Source organism: Globicephala melas, chromosome 20 (genome assembly GCF_963455315.2).
Source record: "Globicephala melas chromosome 20, mGloMel1.2, whole genome shotgun sequence".
NCBI lineage: Eukaryota > Metazoa > Chordata > Mammalia > Artiodactyla > Delphinidae > Globicephala > Globicephala melas.
This window is the reverse complement of record NC_083333.1, coordinates 30,166,521-30,193,371: the sequence shown is the minus strand read 5'-3', so window position 1 is coordinate 30,193,371 and position 26,851 is coordinate 30,166,521. Positions and strand designations below refer to the sequence as shown.

The window sequence follows — 26,851 nt, the reverse complement described above, 5'->3', positions numbered from 1 at the left end:
ACTCTTTGTCGGCCATGAGTGGATCAAGTTTTCCCAGGGGAGCCGAGATCCCCCTCCAGGCCGGCAGCCCCTCCCCCCCAGACCACTGTCCTTGGAGCCCCCCAGCCCCTGCCTGTCAGTCACTCATTCACTCATTCATTCATTCACTCAGCGAGTACCCATTAACACATCCTGTGTGTCAGGGGATTGAGTGTGAACAAGACAAGGCCCTGCTACTCCTGCTCTCCAGAGATTTAGTGGAAGTGACAGACACTAGTTAAAATGTAAATAAAATAAACAGTCTGATATTTGTGCCGCAAAGACTCATCTTTAAGTCACATTTCCAGTACCTCGAACATCCACAGTCCTGTCTCATCCTCAGGTACGGTGACCAGCTTGTCCTGGGTTAGTAGCCCTGAATGTCCAGGACATTTGATCACCCTTCCCTCGGGTCACACATCCATTTCAGTGATAGTGAAAGTGAGACTTGGATTGCAAGGGCAGTTATTCCAGGGTCATGGAGCTCATTAGAGAGAGCCGGAGGTCCTACCTGAGAAAACAGGGCTTTTTTTGGCTCAACCCTTCTCACCTCCCAGAGCTGCCTCCCTCCCAAGGCTCATGAAAGCCAAAGAACCACCTGCGGCTAGTCCCCAGGGAGTGGATGAAATTGCAGATTCCCGGACTCCAAGCTCAGCTTTTCTGAATCAGAAGCTGAATCAAGGAGAGTGGGGAATCTCAATACGCAACACCTCCTCAGGTGACTCTGAGACCACTCGCTTCCTTTGGGGAAGACAAGCCTGGATCCTCCTCACTTCCCGGGAAAGGGAATATCCTCCTTGAAACTTGACTAAGCCAGAGCTGGGAAATTAGCAGGGAGGGAAGGCCCAGGATCACTGCCCGCACTGGGGCAAGTGCAGACAAGTGCAGCCCTTCCCTCTGCTGGGCTCCAGCCCCTGGGCCCCAGCCTGAGGATGGCAGGGGGAGGAGGACGGTGCTCCTTCCCCCAGTGCTGAGCCCTCCCAGCTGTGCTGTGCTGGGAACAGGCCAGGCATTTGTGAAACCCTGGGTTAGCCTGACCCACTGTCATGAGGACTGCCTGTGGAAGCTGGCGCGGGGAGGGGGATGGAGGGCTGTTCCCAGAAGTGGGGAGAACTCTGGACTTCCCACTCCTGAGTGCTCCGGATTGCAGCACAGCCTTAAGCAACAGCAGTGGCCTGGAAGGCTGCATTGCAGAGAGAATCAGAGGCCCCCGGCTCTCATCTGAAGCCAGGGCTCTGAATACTAAAACTGCGCGCTCTCCTCGTAAATACGATCACAGCTGCTATTCGTTGTAATAATCAGGCCCAGCCTTAGAGAAAGGTGGAAAACCTAGACTTAAAAGAAGAAACAAACGATGCAAGTTCGTTATTTACATTACACAATAAAATGTTTCCTCTCTTTCACCTCACCTCCCCCAAATCTTCTTTTCATACAGAAAATGCTATTTGGTATCCATAATGTATAGGATGATGAAGGTATAGACATGAAACGTAAAACCCACGAGGGGGGCTTCCCTGGTGGCGCAGTGGTTGACAGTCCGACTGAGGATGCAGGGGACACGGGTTCGTGCCCCGGTCCGGGAAGATCCCACGTGGTTCGGAGCGGCTGGGCCCGTGAGCCATGGCCGCTGAGCCTGCGCGTCCAGAGCCTGTGCTCCGCAATGGGAGAGCCTACCCACAACAGTGAGAGGCTTGCATACCGCAAAAAAAAACAAAAAACAAAAAACAGGAGGCTGATGTGATGTGTACACAACCACAGGGGGCGCTATTCACAGTGTGATCTTTGTGGGTGGGGATCCCACGAAGCTGTGTGATGGGGGCTGCAGCGTTTCTGAGCTTTAGGGTGCATTATTAGTACCTGATGCTTACCTGCCCAGTGCCCCAGGTGACATCAATGCAGGTGGGAGCCCTGTTCTGGGCACAGTGACCAATGCTGGAGAGATCATTGCCAACCAGGAGACATTCAGACTTCAAGAGACTTACAGTCTGAAAGGGGAACCAGACGTGAAAACCAATAAGTATCCTAAAAAGGAATGAGTATAAAAATAAAATGGTATACAGGGTACATCTGGAGGGCCCCAGGAGGAAATGACCTACGGTGGTTTCCCAGAAGAGGCGACTCTGGTGATGGGAAACAGCAGGTGTTCCCTTGGCAGGCGTGGGACAGCGGGGCATACGGGTCAGAAACAGGGAGATGGCCAAGAAAGGGAAGAGAAGGCTTGGGGAACTTCAAGAAGTTTGGTGCGTCCCCATCAGGCACTCCCATGCCAGGCTCATCTTCTAAACATACTGGTTTCATCCTCACGTCACGCACACAGCCCTTCCCCGTAGGATGCACACTGGTTCCCGTGCGTCCCCATCAGGCACTTCCATGCCAGGCTCATCTTCTAAACATACTGGTTTCATCCTCACGTCACGCACACAGCCCTTCCCCGTAGGATGCACACTGGTTCCCGTGCGTCCCCATCAGGCACTTCCATGCCAGGCTCATCTTCTAAACATACTGGTTTCATCCTCACGTCACGCACACAGCCCTTCCCCGTAGGATGCGCACTGGTTCCCGTGCGTCCCCATCAGGCACTTCCATGCCAGGCTCATCTTCTAAACATACTGGTTTCATCCTCACGTCACGCACACAGCCCTTCCCCGTAGGATGCACACTGGTTCCCGTGTGTCCCCATCAGGCACTTCCATGCCAGGCTCATCTTCTAAACATACTGGTTTCATCCTCACGTCACGCACACAGCCCTTCCCCGTAGGATGCACACTGGTTCCCGCGGCACTTTCCTCTAAGCCGCTTCCAATACATTCAGACTCTCACCCTAGAGGAAAGCTCATTGTCTTCAACTCGCCCACCCACTCCACACCACACTGGGAGACTTACTTCCTCCCATAAAGGTGGTCTCCTTACCTGCCCACCATAGGCTTCACACCTGTGCTCACCTGTGAGCCCATTTCACATTGGGGTTATCCCACCAGCCCAGACAGCCCTTCTCCCTCTTCCAATTCTGCCTCTCATTGGTGGTTGCCAGTTTCCTCCAGGCTGGACTATGAACTCTCTGAAGGAAGAACTCTCTTATTCATTCCTTCGATGATAACTTATTGAATGCCTACTCTGCACCAGGCACTGGATCTTCCAGCTTTTTACATTCATCACAAAATCCAGCAGAGTCGGTGGCGCCCAGTGGAAGCCCACCAAATGCTTGACCCCTGACTGTACAAAAGAAAGAAATGTCTTTAAGTAAAGGGGTTTCTGGAGTCGTTAAAATATGATTTAAATGGTTTACAACTTTTACTTCGGGAAGCAAATAGGCATCTTTTCTTTTTTTTTTTTTTTTTGGCGGTACGCGGGCCTCTCACTGTTGTGGCCTCTCCCGTTGCGGAGCACAGGCTCCGGACGCGCAGGCCCAGCGGCCATGGCTCACGGGCCCAGCCACTCCGCGGCATGTGGGCTCTTCCCAGACCGGGGCACGAACCCGTGTCCCCTGCATCGGCAGGCGGACTCTCAACCACTGCACCACCAGGGAAGCCCCGGCATCTTTTATTTTTAATACATTGTGTTGGCATGAATAGCACTTTTGTTTTTTTCAGAACACATCCTAATATATTATCTCGCTCTTCCCTCCTTATATAACTCAGAGGTAAGTGAGGCAGCTCAAATGAAATATGTTGCGTTTTCCAGATGAGCAAACTAAGGTGTCAAGAGATTTAGGCGTGCCTCAAGTCACACAGACGGTTAGTGGAAGGAGCAGACTTAGAACACTGATCGCCTGCCCTTTCCACCACTACCTGCACCTGTGTGTGTGAGTCCCCACCATCCAGGACCTCCACTTAGCAGCTACTGTGAAAGCTCCCCAAGGGACCCAAATGGCAGCTGGATCCACACCTGGCTCTCATCAGAGACCAGTCAGCCCTGGGGGACAGTCCTGGGGCTGCCATTCCATCCATAGAGACTTTGAGTGGTTGCAGGGAACGCCAGGGTCATCCCATCTCCCAGCGTCTGGGAGCCTCAGACGTTCAGGGCTCGTGTTCCCAATGGACACAGAATTGCCAAGGAAACTCCAGTGAGACCTCTGGCCAACCCAATGTGCAGAGTTTTGCGTAAAGCCTCAGAGAACCCCAATATCACTCTAAACTATTCCTTCTGGAAGCCAGGGGAGGGATGAGATGACCTCTATATCCCCTTCTGTAATACAATTCTATGAAAAGGAGGCTGAAGGGAAAGGAGCCAGCTTGGGAGGGAGGCAGGCTGGCTTTTGAGCGTGGTCCCCTAGCCATTCGCTGCCCTTTTCAGTGTTCCTTGGCACCTGGTGAAAGTAGGCAAGGGGGTCTGGCGGGAAGGCCACCCAGAAGCTATTCAGAGACCAGCCGGCATCGCCCAATCAGGGGGTGGGGACAGTCAATGGAATACTGCCCTACACACTGGGGTTTCCCCACTGGACTCCTCAGGCCATCACTCCAGGGGTTGGCTGGAAACTCAGCAAGGACCCTGACCAGGCTCTGGCCAGAGCCCTGGAGTGGAGGGGAGGAGCCTGCAGGCATCCTGCCAGGCCTCTCCAGCCTTAGAGAAGGAGCTGAGAAGGTCAGCCAAGGGGCCCAGCTGCAACAAGAGACCTTGTGCCCACACCAGGGTAAGGACTGAGCTGGTCCATCCTGAGTGGGGTAGGGGAGGGGCCTCAACCCTGGCAGAATATATAAGGCCCTGGGACCATCAGGCCGGACTCTGTCACTGGTAGGAGAGACATCTGGAGAGGAAGCAATTAAAAGGGCCAGAAGACCGGTAGAGGCTGCAGGCCCCTGGGAAAAAGATGGAGAAATGGCCAGAGATGCCTGGAGGACTTTCTGGATGTGCCCGGGTTGGGCACGTTGCTGCGTGCACAGGCCGCTCAGCACATTTTGAGCTCCGTCTGTAAACGCAACGCCCAGTACCGTCCCTCCGACGTGCGCTGTAGATGAGCTTTCCATGGGGTGATGCGTGATGATGAATCACCCCAGTCTAGCTTCCCACTGTGAGCAACACAGTTAACTGGCAGAACACTGACCAGGATTCAGTGGCGAGGTGGTGGCAGGGGTCCGAGCTTTCCTCTGGGAGGAGAAAGCTGTCCTGATCCAGGATCACAGGTGTTCTTGGCCTTGGAGGGAGGATTCGAGCAACTGAGTCAGCCTGCCCAGGACTCTGCTGTCTGGTCTCAGCGGCCCTCCCTGCTGGTCTCTGGAGGGTTCAGTGGGAAACAGACAAGGACTGCCTGAGAATGCTGTTGGCCTTGGTCTCCCCCTGGCCTGTGGAGTAAGAATAAAGAAAGGTTCACCATCCCATAGGCCCTCTTGTTGGCCCCGACCCTGCAGGGAAAGAACCTTCACCCACATATTTTATTTATTTCACATACTTTCGTGGCCTGCTTCTGACGCGTCAAGCACTATTCTAAGCACGTGGACGGTAGGAACGCATTTAATTCTCCAGCAACTCCATGAGTTAGTTCCTATTATTGTCCCCGTTTTTATAGTGGAGGGAACTACAGAACAGGGATGTAACGTGACGTGCCTAAGGTCACACAGCTAACCAGGAGCAGAGCTGGGTCCAAACCCAGGCAGTTGGGCTGCAGCATCCCTGCCCATGGCCAGCAGGTGCCAACCCTTCCGAGACACCGGACATGGGCACAGGAGCCCCGGACCGGCAGAGGGCAGAGCGCCACTGTGTGGCAGGAAAGCTGGGTGTGTGTCCCAGATCACTGCTTCCTGGCAAATGACCTTAGGCGGGTACTTAACAGTCTAGCCGTGGTTCTTAATCTATACACAGGGATCTCAACAAAACCCACTTCATGGATTGTCATGAGGTAGGGACAAGACCATGTCACAGGTTTAGTATTATTAGCAGGGTCTCCCTGGGACCAGCAAGATTCAAAATGACCTCCCACATTCACCCCCATCCAACCCCCCACACCCCCGCTATGAGGAAAGTGGAGCCCGGCAAGGCTTGGCCACCATTTCCTGTCCCGGGTGGGAGGAGGATGCTTAGGAAGTGTTCCTTCCTGTCTCCTCCTTGGTTTCATCCAAGCCTTTCCTTTCTGTGCCTGCTGCATTTCCTTCTTGTTTTCCACAACTGCCCTCTGTTTGACATTTGGTGCTCGTATGAGTTTCCTGGGGCTGCTATAAGAAAGGTCCACAAACTAGGGGGTTTAAAACAACAGAAACAGATTTTCTCACCGTCCTGGAGGACAGAAGTCCCAAATCAAGATATGAGCAAGGGCCATGTGCCCCCTGAAGTCTCTAGGGGAGGATCCTTCCCTGCCTCTCCCCAGCATTTGGTGATCACCAGCAATCCTTAGTGTTCCTTGGCTTATAGACACATCACTCCAGTTTTCGCCTCCGTCTTCACATGGCTGTCTTCCCCGTGTGCCTATGTCTAACTCTCCCTCTTCTTGTATCCAGTCATTGGATTAGGGCCCAAACAAATCTAGTATGACTTCATCTTTAACTACATCTGCAAAGACCCTATTTCCAAATAAGGGCACATGCACAGACTCCACATGGACATGAATTTGGGGTATACTATTCAACCCTGTACTGCTGGTTGGTCCTGCAGGATCTAAAATGAAGAACATTTTTTTTTCTTTCCTTGCGTTTTCCGGGAAGAGCCTAGCAAATGTGTCTTTCTTTGCTCTTGGGCAGAGGAACAGGAGGAAGGCCACTTTATACTCCATCCAAGACACCCTGAGCAAAGGACAGGCTTCAGAGGCGCCCAGGGATGGGCCCAGCAGATGGCCTGGCCGAGGGCAGGCCTGAGAGGCAGTCTGCACAGCCGAGGGCAGTGCCTCCTGGGGAGGAGGGAGCATGCGTCTGTAGCCTGCTTGGCATGGCCTGGTCCTCTACAGACATTGCCTCTTTTAGCTGCAGGGATGCTTCCTACGTTTCTCTGGTGAAGAGCTTCAGTATTAGCAACCTCAGGTGACGCTATACACAAGAAAGAGCATCCTCTAGAAAGCTTATTCTGAGCTTCCATGTGCAAAAGACAGGGGAAGGTGAAGCCTCGGGGCCGGGCGTGGGAAATCTGCCAGTGCCACCGTTCCTTGGCAATGTCACCTAGGGAAGAGTCCAGGGGATGTCCAACGGCCAGCTCTTTGCAAAGCCCTGGGTTATCTGATGGTGAAGTGGACACAGGAGCGCGGCAGCCTACACCCCTCAGATGTTCCAGACGACCAGGTTACGGAGAGCTGGGGATATGAAGTTAAGGGACTTTCATCTGCATCTTTCATCCCTGCATCGTCATCATCATCAGAGAGGAAGCATGATGAAGGAAGCTCCAGGCGGTCTGTTAGAGCTGAAAGGAGAGTTCTCAGGTCCTCCCCTCAACCGGGGCCTGCAGCCCCTTCTCTCCGCCCCCTCGGCCCCTCACCTACAGCTGGAGACTCCGGACGAATCTCTGGCCCTGAGAGGCTTTCTGGGGCGTCCAGTTCTGTCTGACATCTAGAGCCTGGGAAAGGAGGGAGGGAGGATGCCAAGAAGGCATGGGGTTATGCTTGTACCTGAACTACAGGAAGGGGACCGCCCTACCCCAGCATACCCGCAGCTGCTCTTCCAGGGCCAGGAAGTCAGCTGAGTACCCAGCAGACAGCGTGCCTGGGGGGAGGGGTTCAGACACCTGGGCAGTCCGCTGGGCCATCCACTACTCTTCCGGGCCACACTGGTTCCCACACCCAGGAGGCCAGACGGACTGGGGATTAAGAGCCTGGGTTTTCATCCCGGTTCAGTTCGCCTCCTCAAAGTTAGGAGACCAGGGCAGGTCTCTGAATCTGCTCCCCATTTGTTACAATGGGGATAATAACGGTCCCCACTTCCCAGGGTTGTTGTCATAGATCAGTGAGCGAACACCCACGTTGCCCAGGACATAGTGAGTGCTGGGTCAACACTGGCTGCTCTGATGCCCCTGGGAAGGGGCTGAGCCGTGGACCAACTATTTATTGCAAATAATCTGGCATTTAACTAGTGGCCTGACCTGCTTGGGGGGAGAAATGGCGCCCTCTTGGCAGCCCCACCTGGTTTAGTAACTCTCCTTGGGAAAGCAGTCATGCCTATCTCCACTTCACACACTGCATGAGCTCTCCCTACACCAGGGCCCCTCTCTGGCTGGCCTGCCCAACCACAGGACAATCAGGCTTTTAGCCAGGCAGTTACAGTAAGCCAGGCCCGCCCTTCCTTACAGGGGGTACCACTGCTCCCCGGCCCCGAGCCTCGGTTCCCAGAGAGGAGACAAAGGGGTATCAGGAGCCCCTTACCGGCCTGGTATGCCGGGGTTGGCTCTTAACGCCCCCCCCCCCCCAGGACGTGCTGGTTTTTCCAGCGATTTCCAGGGGCCACTTAGTCCTGGCAACCAACCGGTCCAATCTGCAAAGGGCAGCCGAAGCAGCAAGTAATGTTCGGGAGAGGCTGACTCACTTCAGCCAGGCTGGGCCCTCTGTTAATATTCCTGGACCTCAGCCTGGGATTCCTGCAGGTTCCGACAGCAAGTCGAACCATCCTTTTGTATAAGGAGGGTTCCAAGGTAACCCTGAGGGGAAAGGAGGTGGGGAGAGCCCTGGCAAGGGTGTTGATCCCCGCGAAGCTCCAGGCCTGGGGGACGGGATGTTGACAAGGAGGACCTAACTGATCCCAGGCCTGATTGAGGAGGGAGGGCGGGAGAAGGGAAAGAGGACCCCATCTACAGTGCACAGGGCACATTACATAATTATTCTATTTTAATCACAACCACCCTGTATGGTAGATATGACTAATCGCTGGTTAATAGATAAGGAAACTGAGGCTGGGAGAGGTTGAGGAGGTTAGCGGGCGGGTGGAGGTCGGTGAGGGGTGGTGGCTGCATGGGCAAAGAGTGAGGTCAGGCACGTTTTAAACTCTCAGCCTCAGGGCCCAAGGAGGGTAACAGCGGGCAGCCTGTGCTAGTCCCCCACCTCGCCCCGCGAGGCGCACCTCTTGGTGGGCAGGGCAGGCACAGAGCCTCCTCAGGTCACCCTGGTCCAAGACTGCATCTGACTGGGACACCGCGGGGGCGGGGGGCGGGCTCGGATTGGGGTGTCCCTGGAGGCGGGTCCTTGCCACCCTTCCCCCGCCGGCGGGATCTCCCGACTCCCCTGCCCGGGCAGGGCCCCGCGCCAGGACCCGGACCAAGACCGGACCGGGATCTCGGTCCGGGCGCGCCTCGGTTTCACCCACCCCACCCCCCTTCCCGGTGCGTGCCCATGGCAACCGCTACTCTCCGGGCCACGTTTAAAGGGGAAGTGTACACACACGCACATGCCCCATCGCGCCGCCAGCTGCGGATTCCTCAGCCCTTCCATCAGCGCGGCCGGCCCCCGACGACGGGCTTCCTCGCGGACTGTGAGGTCAGCGCCCCGCCCCGCCACCCAGCGGCTGGCCCGCGCCCGGCATCCCGGCCCCCGGTCCCCGATCCCTGCCGCGCACCCTGGTGCCCGTTCCCCGGCGCGTCCCCGAGCTGGGGCGGTCCCTCGCGCCCACCGCCTGCCGCCCCCGGGCCTCCAGGCCGAGCCCTATTTCGGGCGCTGGCGCCGCGGGCCGGGGCAGCCCTGCCCGGAAGGGAGGCTATTCTGGGCCGGGCAGCCCGAGCAGCTGCGGCCCCAGGGCTTCCCGGCAGGGTGCGCGCCCGGGACAGAGGGCACGCTGGGGCAGGGCTCCCCTCCCTCCCCACCGCCCCACCTTCCTCCCAGGCCGCGCCCAGTTCCCTCCTCTATTTTGGCCAGACCCAGGTCCTTCCCTAGGCCGGGAACATTCTCTGGTGCCAGGTCACTGAGAGAATGTCCAGAGCCTTGTGGCCACGGTGCTCCCTCATCCAGTGCCCACCACGCAGGTGCTGGCGCCTGAGCCTCTCCGCCCCTCTGCTCCCATCTCTCGGTCTGGGGTGGTCTTCCCAGCACCCTGTGCTTGCCTGGGCACAGCCAGTGTCCCCCTGTGTCCCATTTGCCTTCCCTTCCTGACTCCCGCCCATCACCCCACGTGACCATATGGTTCAGTGTTGAATTCCCAGTGCCCAGCACAAGGATGGGTGCCCCCCAAATGGTCATTAAATGAAAGTTGTTAAACTGTCACATTGAGGACACCAAACTCCAGCCCCTTGGGATCTTTTTACATCCTATCCAGCTAACCCATCTGATGAGCATATGCTCCAGCTGGCCCCTGGATCCCTTCCCCCACCAGAGGGAGTGGCCACTTCCATGGGTAGCCTGGGCTTGGTGGGTGAAGCTTTGAGCATCTGCACATGTGGCCCTGGTCCCCTTGGGTCTACTCTGTAACCTTAGGACCCATTGCTGGACTCATCAGGGCCACGCTCTTCCATCTGTGAACCAAGATAAGAATACTTGTGGCCTATCCCACACCATGGTTATAAGGAGACAAAATATATGCGACACCATCAGACTGCAAGTCACATTCATTATCTAACCTAACCTAAATCTCATCTGAGCACACTCAGGGAAGGGAAGAGGAGGGAAACTAACATTGCCAAATTCTCTGCTAGGTGCTTTATTATTTTTTAAATTTTTTAGATGTTTTAAATATGTCATGTTTAGCAAAGCACTAATCAAACTTTGTCAGCAGAAGCCACTTGGATCTTGTCAAAATGCGGAGGCCCTGAGATGCTGCATTTCTAACCAGCCCCAGGTGGTCTTCATCCCACCAGCACCGTGTGCACCACGTTAGGAGAAGGGAGGGGGAATCCACACAGCGGTCCACACAGCGGTCCTCCTGGTGTTCAGATGAAGCATTGGAGGTTTAAAGAGATTAAGTGGCTTGCTTCAGTAATGAGGCCAGTGCCCAGGCCCAGCTGGCCCACAGAATGTCCTCTGCCCCTCGAGCCTTAGCTTCTGGGTCCTCAGATGACCCACTTTTAGCCCCAGACTTTTTCCCCCTGCAGTTTATGCCCCGCAGCTTTTCCTTCAAATTATCACACTAATACCTGTGAGTAAAACACGTGTACCAAATGTATACTTAAACTCAATGAAAATAAATAAAAAATCAATTGTATGTTAATAAAAAATAAAACATCACCACGCCCCAATTCCTCTCACCTCACTCCCCAGAAGAAGAAATACGGTCTACAGGACTTCCCTGGAGGTCCAGTGGTTAAGACTCCACGCTTGCAACGCAGGGGGCACGGGTTCAGTCTCTGGTCGGGGAACTAAGATCCCACATGCTGCGTGGCGTGGCCAGAAAATAAAGTAAAATAAAAGTCATCTTGAAAAAAAAGAAAAGGAATATGGTCTACAGTTTACTGCCAGTGCTTTATGCTGCCATCTCGTGTTTACACCTTGGGTTGGCCGGGGTTAACACTGTGGGATATGGGTAAAAGGTCAGGCCAAAAGCCACCAGACCTAGGATGGAAATCGTGTGTGAGACAGAGAGAGAGAGAGAGAGAGAGAGAGAGAAGAAAGTGTGGTTCAAATATGGGCCCAGGAAGAGTCAGGAAAGCACTTTCTCCCCAGGGCCCTTTACTTCCATCTTTCAGGGCAAGCTGGAACAGGTGAGGGAAACCCAGCTACATGGGCACCCTGGCTCATGAATAAGTAACCCACCGGATGCTTTGACTCACTCGTCAATAGACAGTTGACTTCCTGACAGAGAGGCTAGCGCCCTCACACTGACACGTGTAAGTGAACGGGTAATCAATTGACAATTAATTACAAGTGGAAGTTACTGGGAATCCAGAACTGCTCGTTCAAAACTCCGTGGGGAAGGAAGGCCGCGTTTTCCAGATGTGCATCTGTGTCAAAGGCCAGAGCTGCAGCGGAAATACTCCCAGTGGTGTCCTAGTTTCCTGAAAAATAGCATTTGCCCAGTCTTGAGGGGGCTTACTGTCCGGGGGGGCAGTGGCCCTGGGGCCAGAGTGTGTGGGAACTTGGCTGGCAAGGTCAGGTCCTGGTCCCACCAGCCACTCACTGCCAGTGAGGGTGCGGACACCCTGCAGAGGGCCCTGGATCCCTGGCCTGATACTTGGTAGGTGCTCAAGGTGGGGGAGGGGGAGGGGGGTTACTCCTTTGCCCCTCCTTTCACCTGCTCAGCCCCACTGGGTGCCCCAAATCTATTCCTCAATTCTGGGGCTGAGAAGAGGCTTACAAGTCTAGTTTCCTTTCAAGACAAACATTTCCTCAGACTTGGGTAACTGGGGAGAAGTCACAGGTCTCATTTCTGAGAGGGAAGGAGGCCCACACCACGGGGGCAGGGCTGGGTGAGACGGGGAGAGAGGACTGGGAAATCGCACGGCTCTCACTTCTGCTTTGCGGGTTATGGGCGCTGAGCTGCCCATAGCCCTCTCCTCTCAGAACTTCCTCTGAAGAGCCCACTGGTCATTTGCATATGTCTCATTGAAATTCCCGATCAGAGCTCACCGTCTCCTCCCCTCGGCCCCCAGAGGGTAGCTGGAACTTCACTGGGGAACCAAAGACTGGGGACAAGTGGCCGTGGGACAGCGCTGATAGCCCCAAACCTTCCCCGGCTGATTCACCCTTATTCAGTAGACGGACCATTTTTCCTAGAATGTTGCAACAGGGGTATTAGGGTTTTTCCAGAACTTTCCACCCTCGATGACCCAACTCTGAGCCCCTCAAGTGGAACTCAAGATGACTCTCACTGGCAAGGGTTGGGCACTTGCCCTCTGACCTTGGTGTCCCCTCCTCCGTTTTATGCTTTTCTCACGGAGCAGAGCTCAAGTCTCCTGAGGACGGCCTCATTGTGCATCCAGCCATGCACACAGCAGGCTCTTGGCCTGTGTTTTGCTTTCTTAATACATATTTGTTTAATGGATGGGATGACTGGAAATTACTTACCCCTGATGAAGAAACGGGAAAGCAACACCGCTTTAAAATTCTTTAAGAAAAACACAAAACTATCCTGATTTTACCCAATTCATCTTTTTGCTCCTTCATTTTAGGTTGTAAGCTCTCCAATTCCAAACCTAAGTTCTTAGTCATTAGATTCTAAGCTCTTTGAGGGCAAGGCCAATTCTCATCTATCTTTTCTCTCCCCAATCCCCGGTTCATAGTCACATAGTCGGTGCCCAGTAGATTTTGTTATATTGGATCACGTTGCCTTTCTTAGCCATTATTTAGAAAGGCAACCCCTTATAGAGCCAGACATAGCATCAACAGTTAATCTTGGGCTGAGTTGACGGATCACAGTGGCGGTGGGGATGATGATGGTCCTTATTCCAGTCAAGAGGCTGACGTTTGAGCTCCAGGAAAGGAATTCTCCTTCTTTCTTTCTTTTTTTTTTTTTTTAATATTTATTTGGCTGCGCCGGGTCTCAGCTGCGGCATGCAGGATCTTCATTGCAGCATGAAGGATCCTTAGTTACGCCATGCAGGCGGGATCTAGTTCCCTGACCAGGGATCAAACTCGGGCCCCCTGCATTGGGAGAGTGGAGTCTCAACCTCTGGACCACCAGGGAAGTCCCCAGGAAAGGAATTTCATTGTGGGGGGGTCACTTGCAGGTGATTTCCTATGGGTTAATGACAGCTAAGGGGAGAGACACTGGGATTTGTCAGATGGGTTCCCTAGACGTTAGGGGACGTTTTTCCAAAAAGTTCAGGGAAACTCTGGCCCAAAAAAAGCTATAGGCCCTAGGAGTGAAAATGGGTCAAGGAAAATCATGAAGTAGGAAAAAAAATCCACAGATCAGACGATCTAATCGCAAGTGAGCTCTATGAGAAAAGAGTGCTGGTGGCTGGGGTACGAAAGAAAACACTTCTAGGGACTTGCCTGGAGGTCCAGTGATTAGGGACTTGGAGCTTTTCACCGCTGGGGCCCGGGGTTCAATCCCTGGTCGGGGAACTAGCCGCATGGCGAGGCCAAAAAAAAACACACTTCTAGGGAATTGAGGTCATATTTCAAAAAGATGAGGAGAGAAGGGAGGAAGGGAAGGAGGGAGGGCTCTTCACCAACAGTGATCCCTCAGGGGCAGACCCAGTCCTTAGGGGAGAAGACTGAACTGTGTCCATTAAAGGAAGAGGAGAGAGAAAACTGCCTTGATTGAGCACCTACCGTGTACTGGCCCACCCCCAAACTCTGTCAGTCTCACCCAAGCCCTAAAGAGCAGAGGCTTGGGTATCTTTCTCACGAGGGAGCCACGCAAGGCAGCCACAACCTCACCCCTTCCCCAGATGGCCTCCCAAGGCCATGCGGACCTGCTCCAAGCTTACCTGCTTCTCAATCAAATTCAGAAAGAAAGGAGGGCCGGGGGAGGCTAATAGGGACCTGAAGTCCGAGAGAGGAGAGGAGACCGACCGTGAGAGTGGGCAGGGAGGCTCTGAATCAACTCGTGTCAGCCCAGGGCAAGGCCATCGCCATCCTGGGACCGTGGGGATGGGAGGGGGGAGCTCACAACCCTGGCTGCACTTTCTCTCATCCCTGAGATTGGGCGAGGGACCAGAAGATGGGCAAACCAGGCCCCACTGGGGCAGAAACCAGACTTCGGGAACTAGAAACCAGCGAGTATGATGTTAATCACCAGCAAAACTCTAGAATGAATCATTAAATAAATTCGTTTATTCATGCCCTTAGTCAACAAATATTTACGGAGTGTGTCTAAGTACAAGCTACTGTGTTAGGCATTAAATTGGGGTGGACTGTTCCCTAAAGGATCTTAGCGGCTACAAGCAGGGAGAAGACGGTGTATAATTTTTGTAAGGGAAATAGGTTCACATGAGAAGTATAGATAAACACTGTGGGGATTCAGAGGATACTTAGAAAAGGCAGAGTATAAGACCTGAACTTGTTTCAGGGAAGGAACAAGACATGTTCATAACAGGTTTATGTAGCAAGGTTTATAAAGGCAAAAAAATTGGAATCCAGTAATGTAGGGTCTGTTGAATAGGTGTCCTGATAACGGAATACTACACAGCCAATCAAAATAGTTTAGCTGTACACTTATTCATATGTGAAGATATTCACAAAACATTAGTAAGTTAAAGAAGCAGATAAAAGAGTATTTAGGTATGATGGCATTTTTATGAATTTTTTGGCATACATACGTCTAGACGTTTTTAGAAACTTGTAGAAATATATACCGAAATGTTTGAGAGATTTGGAATGCTTTACAATTCTTTTTCATCTATCTGGAAATGATAATAAAATGAATACTGACTACCCTTTTTTCAAGGATAAAAAAAAAATTGTAACTTACTATTAGCAACTCAGGCCAAATAAGTCCTTTCTTCTTTGACAGGACTGTCAGATCATAGAAATACTATGGATAGGGAATTCCCTGTTCCCTGGCAATTCAGTGGTTAGGACTCCACGCTTCCACTGCAGGGGGCCCGTGTTCGATCCCTGGTCGGGGAACTAAGATTCCGCAAGCCGTGCAGCTCGGCCAAAAAGAAAATTGCTATGGATATAGAATACCTTGATTCCATTAGAACATTCGGCTTTCTGTGATCGCCTTATGGAAGACATTGAAAAAGTTAGCCTTGAAGATAGCATAGTTAGGTTGTAGCAGGTAGACAGAATTACTAAAAACAAAACAAAAAGCATAGGACTTCCCTGGTGGGCCAGTGGTTGAGAGTCTGCCTGCCGATGCAGGGGACGCGGGTTCGTGCCCCGGTCTGGGAAGATCCCACATGCCGCGGAGCGGCTGGGCCCGTGAGCCATGGCCGCTCAGCCTGCGCGTCCGGAGCCTGTGTTCCGCAGCGGGACAGGCCACAACAGTGAGAGGCCCGCGTACCGCAAAAAAAAAAAAAAAAAAGAAGAAACCAACAACAAAAAAAAAAACAGAAAAAAAAAGGGAAGGAAGGAAAGACGGAACAGAGTGGGAAATCAAAGGAGAGAAAGAGAAGCAAAGGTGAACACACAGGAGAGGGACAGTCGGGAACAGGGGAACAGATCCGGGAAGTGAGCGGCTAGGAGGCTGCAGAGAAGCCAGCGAGAGACTGGCCTGGAGGTGGGCACCGGCACCAGGCAGCCCCGGAAGGGATCTTTCACCCACCAAGCGGGGTAAGAGGAACAGGTGCAGGGTCGCTGTGGGTGGGGTTTGGGGCCAAGGACTGGTGCTGGGCCTGTCACCCTCCATCAGACACTCAGTCTGCCTGAAGCCATGCCCGAGCACTCGATGTGTCAGGGAGTGCGGAGTGCTGGGAGGCTTCAGAAAATAAGGAAGCCCTCCTCCCAGCCACCCTTCTTGATCCACCCTGGAGCTGGCAGACAAAGTGTGGACACAGGAAAGCCCACGAAGAGTCAAGGAGAATGCACAGCCCACCTCAAGGAGTGATAAAGGCAGGGTGGACTCTGGAGTCAGGAAGACGCCAGTTCAAACCCAGACTTGGTGCTGCTGTGTGGCCTCCAGAAGTTCCTTAACGTCTCTGAGCCTCAGTCTCCCTCTGTGTTATGAGGATACATGAGACAGCAGATGTGCAAGCACTGGGTCACTTTTATGACCACCCTCATAAACGTGGTCACGCCTTAATTTTGAAGTGAGTAATCCCAGCCCTAAGTGAGAAGAAAAGCTGGAATGGTCAGGGTGTCTTGGAGGGAAGACACAGCCTGGGCCCTGAGCAACCTTTGTTCACTAACTAGTCCAGGTGCTGGTTTTGAACCCACTGATCAGAGAGTACACAGTTTCCCAGCACCGGTCTCCAAGGCAAGCGGGAAATGCCATAGAGCTTGAGCCTTCACAGGCTGGAAGGGCCTGGGCCCCGGAGACCTGGGCACCTGGGTGTCTGTATGACTTCTGGGTGCTAACAAGGTCCCTGGTGAAGGCACCTGGCTGGGGCATCTGGCAGGGTCGGGGACTGACTGCGGCAGCGGCTGCCAGCTTTGCAGACAGTGGGGAATCCTTAAGGAGTGTCCAGCATTGCCCATATGCCCACAGATGGCCATGAAACGTCATAGGCTGTGGGCAGAGCTGGCAGAGGGCAAGTTCAGCCAGCCCCCAGGGGGCCTGGCTGGCGGGGTGCTCCAGGCCCGGCCTCTAGAGTGGTACTTCCTGGGCACATCACTGTGGGGTGCAGACCCCCCTCATTGGGGGCCATGTCTGACCTGGGACATCAGCTGCTATCCCAGCCTCCAGGTGGGAGGGGTCAGAGCCATCCATGAGTCACTGTGCCCACTTCCTGCCACATGGAAGCCATGGCTGAGTCACTGGCCCCCCAAAGAGGAAGACTGGCCACAAGGCCGGAAAGCTGGAGCCCGATGGTAGCAGGAGCGGTGCGGGCAGGGGGGGCTGGCACTGTGGTGACACTGCTGCCCTGTCCCACAGCCGAGGTGCCTCCTGCAGAACCTGGGGTCCTCCGCGTAGCACCGACCCGCAGCCGGCAGGACTAGCTCCCTGCTGGTATTTCCACACCCCCCAACCCCCGGCAGTAATAATTGTATCATGCCCTTCAAAACAAAACAAAACAGAAAAGCCCAACTTTTTGTTTTGAAATAACTTCAGGCTTACAGAAAAGTTTCAAAAATACTACAAAAAATTACCGTATACGCTTCACCCAAATATCCCAAATGTTAACATTATACCACGTTTGTGTTACCATTTTCTTTCCCCCTCTCTCCCCATTTCTCCCCTAGGCCATTTGAGAGTAAGCTGCAGACATGATGCCTCTTTCCCCTGAAACACTTCGGCGTGTGTGTCCTAAAAACAAGGGCATGTCTTACAGAATCAACATCAATGTCAGGAAAGGGACTTTGCATCAGATGCTTTTTATGTGCCTTCTCAGATGCTCCTGGCCTACAGGGTCAGCCCTGGTGGGGGTCTCCACCTAGCCACACCTGGCGGGGGGCCAGCACCCCGAGCTCTTCCCTCCTGCCCCGCCTGGAGTGCTGAAGGACCACTCGGCATCCGTGAAGTCTGGGACGTCAACTGGCTGGAGGGTGAAGCCGTGTATAAATTCCCCCTTCCTCCCGGCGTCTGTGCTCCGGTCCATTTTATTCAGTCTCTTGGAAGACATCCCAGGAGACAGCAATCAGTCACATTACGTTCTCAGGGGCAGGCTGTCACACAGGACCTTGCACTCGGAAGAGAGCCCCATGCTTGGGGTTTAGTGCTCTGCAGTCACCTTGAAATTCTTCATAATTTTATCTTTCAATCTGTGTTTTCTACAGATGGGACGGTGGAGCTTGCACGGGGGGTTGCAGCTCGGCTCTCAAGTGCTCCTGCCTCCCGCCTTCCAGGGATGGGTTCTTGGTCACGGCTCTCCCACCCCACCCCCCACCGGCGACCCCTGCCACCAGCATCCCAGCCTTACTGCTGCCCGAGCCCTTCGTCAGCATCCCCCTCAGTGGGTACTGTTCTGCTACCCATTTTACACATGAGATGACAGAGTCTCAGCAAGGTTAACTTGCCCAAGGTCCACCAGCAATTAAGGAATCTGGATTCAAACCCAGCTCTTCCTGCTTTGAAGCCCGGGCTGTCACTCAGCCATTGACTGGTTGTTTATGAGGTCTCTCCTCTGATCATCTAGAAGGAGTGTAATTGATCTCATTCTGTGCACCACGCTGGGACTGCAGATGCAAGAAAAAGCACGGGGCTTGGAGCTGGGAGTCAGGCTGCTGAGACCCACGGGAGCGATGCCGGCACTTTAGGCCACGTGGGGCCAGGACAGGCTCTCTGAGGTGGCCGAGCCGGGGCTGGGCCTGGGCCAGTGCTGCGTTCTTTCCTGAGGCCCAGCTCGCATCTCTACCAGCTGCAGAAAGCGGGTCTGAGTCATCGGAGTCCCTGTCCCTGACTCCTCACCCATACATCGTGCATTCCGGTCCCTGGATCTCGGCAAAACCCCACTAATTTCTTAGTTCTCCCCACCCTCTTCCCTGAAAGAAATCAAAATTTCAAGCTGGGGAGGAGGTCACTTGATCCAAGCTCTTCAGTCTGCAAACGGAGGACCTGGGTTTCAGACGCTTGCATCTGGGTGGAATTCCAACCCTGCACCAATGAACCTCTCAACATTTTCCTGACTGGGGCTGATAATAGTAGTAACTTACAGGAAGAATTCCCTGGACCATGAAATACAAGGGCCTTCTAGAGAGAGCTCCAGTGATTGCACCTGACACTTTGTGACACCGTTACCCACTGCACAGATCTGTTAGGGAGGCGCTATTAGCTTCCCCACTTTACAGAGGAGGAAACAGAGGCTCAGAGAGGTTAAGTAACCTGTCTAAGGCAGCCCAGCTAGCAAAGCAGAACCAAGGTCTACCAGACAACTGTGCAGAGTAGCCACCCTTCCCACCAAGTGCTGGCCCAGAGGAGCAGCGGGCACTGGCCGCCCGCCCGGGGCTCCCAGAGTCCAGGGCTGCAGCCATCCCACAGCGGCCAGCCTGAAGGAGCAAGGAAACCGACCCCCTCCAGATAAACAAAACACTTCCTCCCCAAAGCCTGGGCCCAGAAGGAGGAGGTGCCCTGCACAACTGTTTATAGAGACAGATGTTTGGGACGGAAAAAGAGAGACAGCCCTCCTCCATCCCCATGGAGACAGAGGAAGTTTGCAACTTGGGCAGAGGCAACTGGAATTGAAAAAGGAGAAGGCGAAAGAAGGGAGGGAACCAGATCTGACCCGCTGGAAACAGTCTGACATTTTCAGATGCTGGTGCCTAACAAAGAGGCGTTGCCATGGCAACCAGGCCTGCGGCCTGGGGGCTGCCAATCCCAGCTGGACCTAGGGCCCCGGCCAGAAGATAAATAAGCACACGTGGGATAAATACCGCGGAAGAGCAACTAAATGAGCACGTACACGCCCAGGGGCCTCTCAGCCCAGCGGCCTCCCAGGGACCACCACAAAGTGGGGAGGCTACTCACGGCCCCCCTCCTTCTCTCCTTCCTTCCTCGCTCCTTTCATCCCTCTTTATTTTCTTCCATCCCCTCTCTCGCCATCTTTCTCTCCCTCCCTCCCTCCTTCCCTCTCTCTCTCTCTCTTCCCCCACCTTCCTTCCTCCCTAGGTCTTCAACCTTGCTCCTGCCCCGGCCTAGGAACCACATCCCCATCTTCCTGATGGCCGTTGGCAGATGGTTTCCAGCACAGCTGAGAGCAGAGGACTGCTTTGGCAGTAGAGTGAGGCCCCCGGGGGGCCCAGCATAGCCATGTCCTCTCTCTCTCTGGCTGGAGACCCTGGGCATTTCAGGCTGTAGTTACGGGGAAGGAGGGGGGAGAATGGGAAGAGAGCTTCGGGCTTCTCCTAAGGGATCTGGTTCCTCAGAATTCCTCTGCCTGGCTCCCCAGCCCCTTCTTCTGCACTCACTCCCCTTGTCATCTCACTGCCCCCAAAGCCGCGATGTCCACTGCGGGATCTACACTGTGGCTACCAGCAAGCTGACCTCTCCCAAGACCCGGCTGCCTCACTACACCCCCATCACCGGAATCCCAGCCTTCTCCTCCTCCAGCCCCTCTCCTCCTTGCCTCTCTCCAGGGGAGAGGGGAGGGGGCGGATGGGGGAATGTCTGATGAACTCTGGCCGAGGTGACGGGAATCCCTGAGGCCAGAAGGTTCTGTGGGAAAGAGCTAGAAGGGAGAGCTGAGCTGCAGTGGTCCTGGGGTCAGGGCCTGCCAGTCCAAAGGAGGGGCCCGTACCTTCCTGCCCTCAACCTCAGAAACCTCCCGTGATGTCCCATGATGGGAAGGCAGGCCACAGCTGGACCACATGTTTATCCAGCCTGGCCCGCCCAGGAATGCGCCCCAATTCCCAGGCTGACGATGGGACTGGAAGGTGTCATGGTAATCATCCCCCTTTGATACATGGGGAGATTAACACTTGGCAATAAGGACTGGGCTGGAGGCCGAGTAGAGGCCTTGGCCAGTGGGGACGTGTCCACAGCTGGTGGGGAGGGGAGGACAGCTGTTGCAGGCTGTGTTACGCACAGGTGGCTCAGATGGGAGGCTGAGGAGGGGCGACGGGTGACTACGGAATGGGATCCGTTGTTCCTGGGTCTAGCCCTGAGAAGGAAGCCCAGAATCAAGTCACAAAGAATGCCACCATACGGAAGGACAGGGGCCTCTGGGAGGACAGAGGCTGTTCGGAGCCTCCCCCAGCTGCCGAGCAAGCCTGGTGCCAAAGGTGAAAGGCAGGCTGGGCTCCCTGATGTCTCGAGAAGCCTGGCCACACCTTCTAGAAGCCTAGCTTCAGGACAAGAGGCCCAGGACCAGGCCCCTGCTGCCCGGCCACCCAGGAAGCAGTCTGCAGGCTCAATTCCTCCTCTGTCCCAGCTAGCTGGGTGACCCTTGACAGGTTACTTAACCTCTCTGGGCTTCAGTTACCTTGTCTATAAAATGGAGATAATAAAAAAAAAATGGAGATAATAGCTATGCCTCACTCAGATGTTGTGAAGATCAAAAGAGACAATATGTAGGAAGCACACTTAATTGTCAAACACTCGTTGAGCACCTACTGTGTGCCAGGCTCAGTGCTGGGCTGTCTATTAGGAAAGAAGTAGCGCAAGGCATTGTGGGTATGTCCAACCGGATGTTCCCACCTGGTCAGGGAAGGGATGTGTGAGCTGTGGCCTGAGGAGGATTTAGCCAAGGGGGCAGCCTAGAACAGGGGGGCAGCAAACTCTAGCCCACAGGCCAAATCCAACTTGCTACCTGTTTTGGTTCAGCCCATGAACAAAGAATGTTTCTACATTTTTAAACAGTTGAAAAACAAACCAAAAGAATACTATTTCATGACATGTGAAAATTATATGAAATTCAAATTTCAATGTCCAGTACAGTTTCATTCGAACACAGCCACACGCATTGGTTTGTTAATTCTCTGTGTCTGCTTTTCACGCTACAATGGCAGAGACGCAAATAAGGACCACCTGGCCCTTTTCAGAAAAAGTTTGCTGACCCCTGGCCTCGGGGAAAACATGTTCAAAGGCCAGGGGGTGAGAGAGAGAAGAACTTTCTGGGCCCCGGGAGAAGCCCACTGGGGATGGAGTGGAGCGATTGCAGGTTGGCAGTAGGAGGAGGGAGGCCACAGAGATGACCCACCCACCGTATCCCACCCAGGAGAGGACAAGAGCTGAGGGTGGGTAGGCTCTGCTCAGCTGCCACCAGCCAGGTGCCAACCTGCACCAGCCTGCTGGGGAGGGGTGGGGGGGGGAAGAGGGAGGGGGAGAGAGCTCCCTAGTCCTATCGCCAGGAAGCAAGGCGCTGCCCACGGGGCCATGGGAAGGCTTGGGAATCAGAACATTCCCTATCCTTCCCAAGGAAACTGGGAGAACGCTCTCCTTCTGTGGAGCTCGACTATGCCTTCCTCTCTCAGGAGGCCAAGACTGGGCTCAGGGCTCAGGGCTCAGGGAGGGAGGGATGGGGAGGGTATCAGAAGCTGCTGTTCTTATTCCAGGGGGGCCCAGTAAGGCCCGGGGGGTATTCCCTCTACCTCTCTCCACTCCTGCTCAGCCAGAGCTGGAGGGATGCTGACACAGCAGATGGAGGGCTGTCCCAGGGGCCTGGTGTGGGCCCACATCTGGCCAGGGGATGCCGAGGTCACATGGCCTTCGGATGAGGGCAGAAGGGCATGAATGTTCAAGGATCCCCTTAGGAGGCTGGGACCATGGGGGACTCTCAGGGTACCCTGGGTATCTATGGGGCAAACCATCTAGCTGGGGGAGAGTGCTGCCTTCTGCCACCCCAATGCACTTGGGGGCTGCAAGATTGGGCTTAGGCGGGAAGAGTGGTACAAGCCCACGAGGTTGGGTGGAGGTGCTTCTCCTCTGCGTGGCGTTGGGAGCTGGCCTTTCATTGGAGTGCGCGGGAGAGATGGATTCCTCCTGGGGTCTCCCCTCACCCCACACAGACCTGCAAACCAGGGGTGGCAGGGGTCAGGCCTCCTCAAGAAGCCACCTTTGTACATTTGTCTCTGAGCTCCCTTCCAGAGGTGGGGCCCCTGGGTAGCTGCCTGAGGACTAGACCCCAGGCCACCTCCTCCCCTGAGTATCTGGGACCAGTTAGAGTGACTCTATCAAGCCCTGACCCTCAGTAGTCTCAGTCGTCTTTGCTGCAGGCAAAGGGACTGGGGTGGGGGTGAGTCGTGGGAAATGCAGGTCCATCCCTGCGACAGGGCTGCAGGAGAGCAGAGTCCTCTGGTTAGACGGGGAGAGCTGGCTGGAGGCAGGGATTCCTGCTGCTCGGGCTGAGCCTGCCTCCGGGCCTGACTTCAGAGGCTCCCTTCTCCTCCGGCCTCCTCAGCAGCACAGCTGCAAGGAGCGGAACCTGCGACCTCAGCCCTCCTGGCCTCGCCCCCCCCCCCCCACAGACCCGTCCCGGGCAGCAAGCCCTCCCCAGGCGCTGGGAGGCCTCCATCGGCAGGGCCGAGGCTCCAGGCCAGGTCTCCCGCCCTCTCCTCTGCGCCGTACCCAGTGGGCTCCATCACCCGGGGGAGCCCCACCTCCCGCCATCCTTGGCCGGGGAACCGGAACACTCAACTCCCTAGATGTTGCCTCACTCTTAACAGCACCTCCCAGCCAAGGTCCCCGCCCTGGCCCTTTCCCACTCCTCCCTCCCTCTCGCCGAACTTCCTAAAGCCCCTCCCCTGCCTGCCTGCAAGTCACCTGACTGGGTCGCTGGAGCCCAGCCCCACCCAGATTCCCCACCCAACTCTCCCAGCTCTGGAAACGCCCGAGAGCCGCCCCAGTGCTGCCAGCCCCCATCCAGTTCCAGCTGCACGCTCGCCCTCCAAGAACGTGCATACACCCACACAGGTGCACGCACACACGCGTACATAACGCACGCACGGTGTGCACAGGAGTGCACACGCGCCCACCTGTGCACATGCAATGCACGGTCATGGGTGCAACATACACACATAGACACGTGCACACGTTCACGTGTGCCTGCACATGCACGCGCGCACGTGCACACACACACACACTCTTGCACCATCCAGTTGGTTTCACGCCCCATGCTCCTTCCTCCCAGGCTCCTGCAATGCTCCTTGCATCTCGAATCCCCTCCAGGGGCCTGCACTTGTGACTTGGGGTCAACGTTAGCTCCCCAAGGCTCTTTCCAAAACAGCACCCGCCTCACCCCTCAGGACAGTGGCACTCTCCTGCTCCCAGGAACTGGCATCTTAGGCTACAATCCATTTTTTGCAGCTGAGATGACAAAAAACAAAAGCCAATCCCCTGTCCCTGTCCAATACTGGTGAATGACTGGGGGGAGGGGGAGATCCCTGCCCACAAGGCTCAGCTTCACTGGCAAAGGGACTTTCCTTAGAAGGAGCAGAGGCATCTTGTATCAGCTCTTAACGATTTGGGAAGGGAAGCTGAATAGCTCTTTACTGTAATTCGAACAACTAAATTATTCATCGAGAGCGGCTGACAGAGATTGGACAGTGACCAGAGAGCCAGGAGACCCCGGCCCAGCCCCGTGACCCAAGCCCGTGCCCGGCCGACTCCCTGCTCCTGAGGGGCTAGTGAGAGGGGTCTGGGAAGACGGTGGCCCCAGGGGTCCCGCACCAATTCCATCTGGGAGGTGGGGAGGGGGGTGGGAGGAGACTGAATCGAAGGGCCCTGGCCATGTGGGGAGCCACAGGGCCCCTGGCCCCTCAGGGACTTGTCTTAACGGAGGGGTCTCACCTGCTCTGACCAGACGGACCCCAGGCCACAGCAGGCTGGCACTGTCCTGAGAGGCCAAGTGCACAGGGGCCTGGCTCCCCTATGCCACCCCCTTCCTCAGCCTGGAACCTTCCCTGCTGCCCCCAGAGGTTTGGGTTGGAGGGGGCATGCCACAGAGTCCTGCCCAAAGCTGAGGCCTGGCCTCCTCCTCCCACAGGAGGCTCAGGATGGGGGGACAGGGAACAGGTGGCCATGAGATCCCATCCCTCAGATTCAAAACACAGCCCAGCTCGTCATCATCCGGGCTCTGGGCACAAGGAGGAAGAGTGGGCGAGAAAGGCCCCCCCCCCACGGTCTCCTGCCCGGCTTGGTTGGGCCTCCCCAGACACCCACTCAGCCTGTGGCCCTGTACTCTGATGGGGAGGGAGGCAGGGACAGAGAGCTCGGAATGAAGTCCTCAAGCAATTGGTTGGGGGCCCAGCTCTGTCAGTCCCAGCGGAGCGAGTGACTGGAGGAGCGGGGGTGGGGGGGGGAGGATGGAGTGTCCCGTAACATCCTCTCAGGTCTGCGAGCAGGAGTCTCCTTTCCCCACAAGCTTGGGGGCGGGGGAGGCTTTCTCTCTTTCTCTGCTCGTCTTCCCTCCCGCCCACGACACCCGGACCTGGCAGGTGCTCTGTAAACACGAATGGAACTTATGAACGTACGAACGATGCAAACGGGAGCCGAAGGATGGAAGGCGATCAATGCGTGAGTGCGCATGCGTGGGGCCACAGCCTCGGCGAGGGAGGCGAGGCAGCAGAACAGGAGGGGAGAGTCGGGAGAGGACAAGAGGAAAGTAAGGGAGAAGGAGAAAAACAAGGGGGAGCCTCGTGGTGGCAGAGAACGTGCTGAGACGGGAGGTTAAAGTCAGTGTCCCCGGAGGGGGGACAGGGAGGGGCGGAGGGGGCAGAGGAAGAGGGCGCAGCCTTTTGGAAAGTGGAGCCCTGGGGGCAGCACGTGCTGACTCACCCGCCTGCCTTCAATTTTCCCTGTTTCCTGGGGATTCTCATTTTATTTTCGGGAAAGCTGCCTGCTCCGTGACTAATTTGTTCTTAAACAAACCAAACCCAGGCGGTGGGGAGGCTGGGCGGGGCCTGAGTCACTCTCCGCCCAGGGGGACCACACCTCAGCTCTGGGCCTGGCTTCCCCCCAGCTCCTGGGGGCCCCTCAGCCCTGGCCTGAAGGTGGCTCCGATGCTCCCTGGTGGGGACACCGTGGGTTTCTAGGGATCCCAGGCTGCTGAGTGAGCACCCTGACTGTCCACTGCCCAGAACAGTGCCCAGCACAGAGCCGACGCTCAGTTCATGTTTGTTGACTGACTGACTGACTCTTTGGTTCCTCGTTCTTCTCTCTCATCAACTCCTCCTTGAATCCTTCCTCTCCCCTGAAGCCCTTCAGTTTGGTGACACAGGTTTTTACTAAGAGTTACCCTTCACCAGAACCATACCCTAAGCTAGACACACAATAAATTCCTTCAGTCTGAATCTACATATCCTTGTCTGGCCCCTTGGGATGTGCTTCTAGCTGCCTTGCCATTCAGGGTGGCTCAGGGGTGTCCATCTGGCAGCAGAGCCAAGTCAGGGGGCAGCCTGCAACCCAGGCATTCTGCTAGGCAGGGGGGAGATGCTGCCCCCTCAGGTTTACAGAAGAGGGCACTGAGGCTTAGGGAGGCCCGAGGTCACTAAGCCAGGAAGCAGCAGATGCAAGATTTGAACCCAGACCTCAGAGCACCTCCCAGTATACCAGCCTGTCATCTGCTACCCTCCACTGAAGTGGGATCCAGAGCCCCAAAGACACCTCAGCCTTGGGCCTGGTGGGGCAGGATGCTATAGATCCCAATGGGAGGATCAGGGTGAGAGTGGGGGTGTTTTCTCCAACTCCAGGTCCAGCGCAGATGCAGCCACTAGAATAAGCCCAGGTCTCGGAAGGCGGGGCATGTGCAAGACAAGCCATTGGCATATGGAAAGAAACAACCTCTATTTCTACTCTTTATCTCACCCTGTGAAACGTTCAACTTTTGTGGGCACATGATATATAAACCCAGTAATAGGGTGCCTATGCTTTACAGATAAATCCACGAACTGGAACATTTTCCTGAAGGGGAGAAACAGCCCCCCACCCCCGTCGGCTGCACCCGGGGACTCACGCATAGTAGGTGGCCAATAAACGTTCTGTGCCTGAAGGTGTGCCAAGCGGTTCTGGTTGGGAGGCAGCGGGTAGGGGGTTCTTACTGCGTCGGGAGACCGGCCCAGCCGGCCCATCACGGGGCCCGGGCCCAC

General features: G+C 55.2%; 1 long non-coding RNA gene across 1 annotated transcript; it reads right to left on the bottom strand.

Moving 5' to 3' along the window:
- Positions 1–264: 264 nt before the first annotated feature.
- LOC115842688 (uncharacterized) lies at positions 265–26,851 on the bottom strand. Its single transcript, XR_009560415.2, has 5 exons — positions 26,719–26,851; positions 5,060–5,297; positions 2,961–3,231; positions 1,887–2,003; positions 265–1,708 (listed from the first exon to the last, which is right to left on the bottom strand). It is a non-coding gene; the product is annotated as an uncharacterized lncRNA (long non-coding RNA).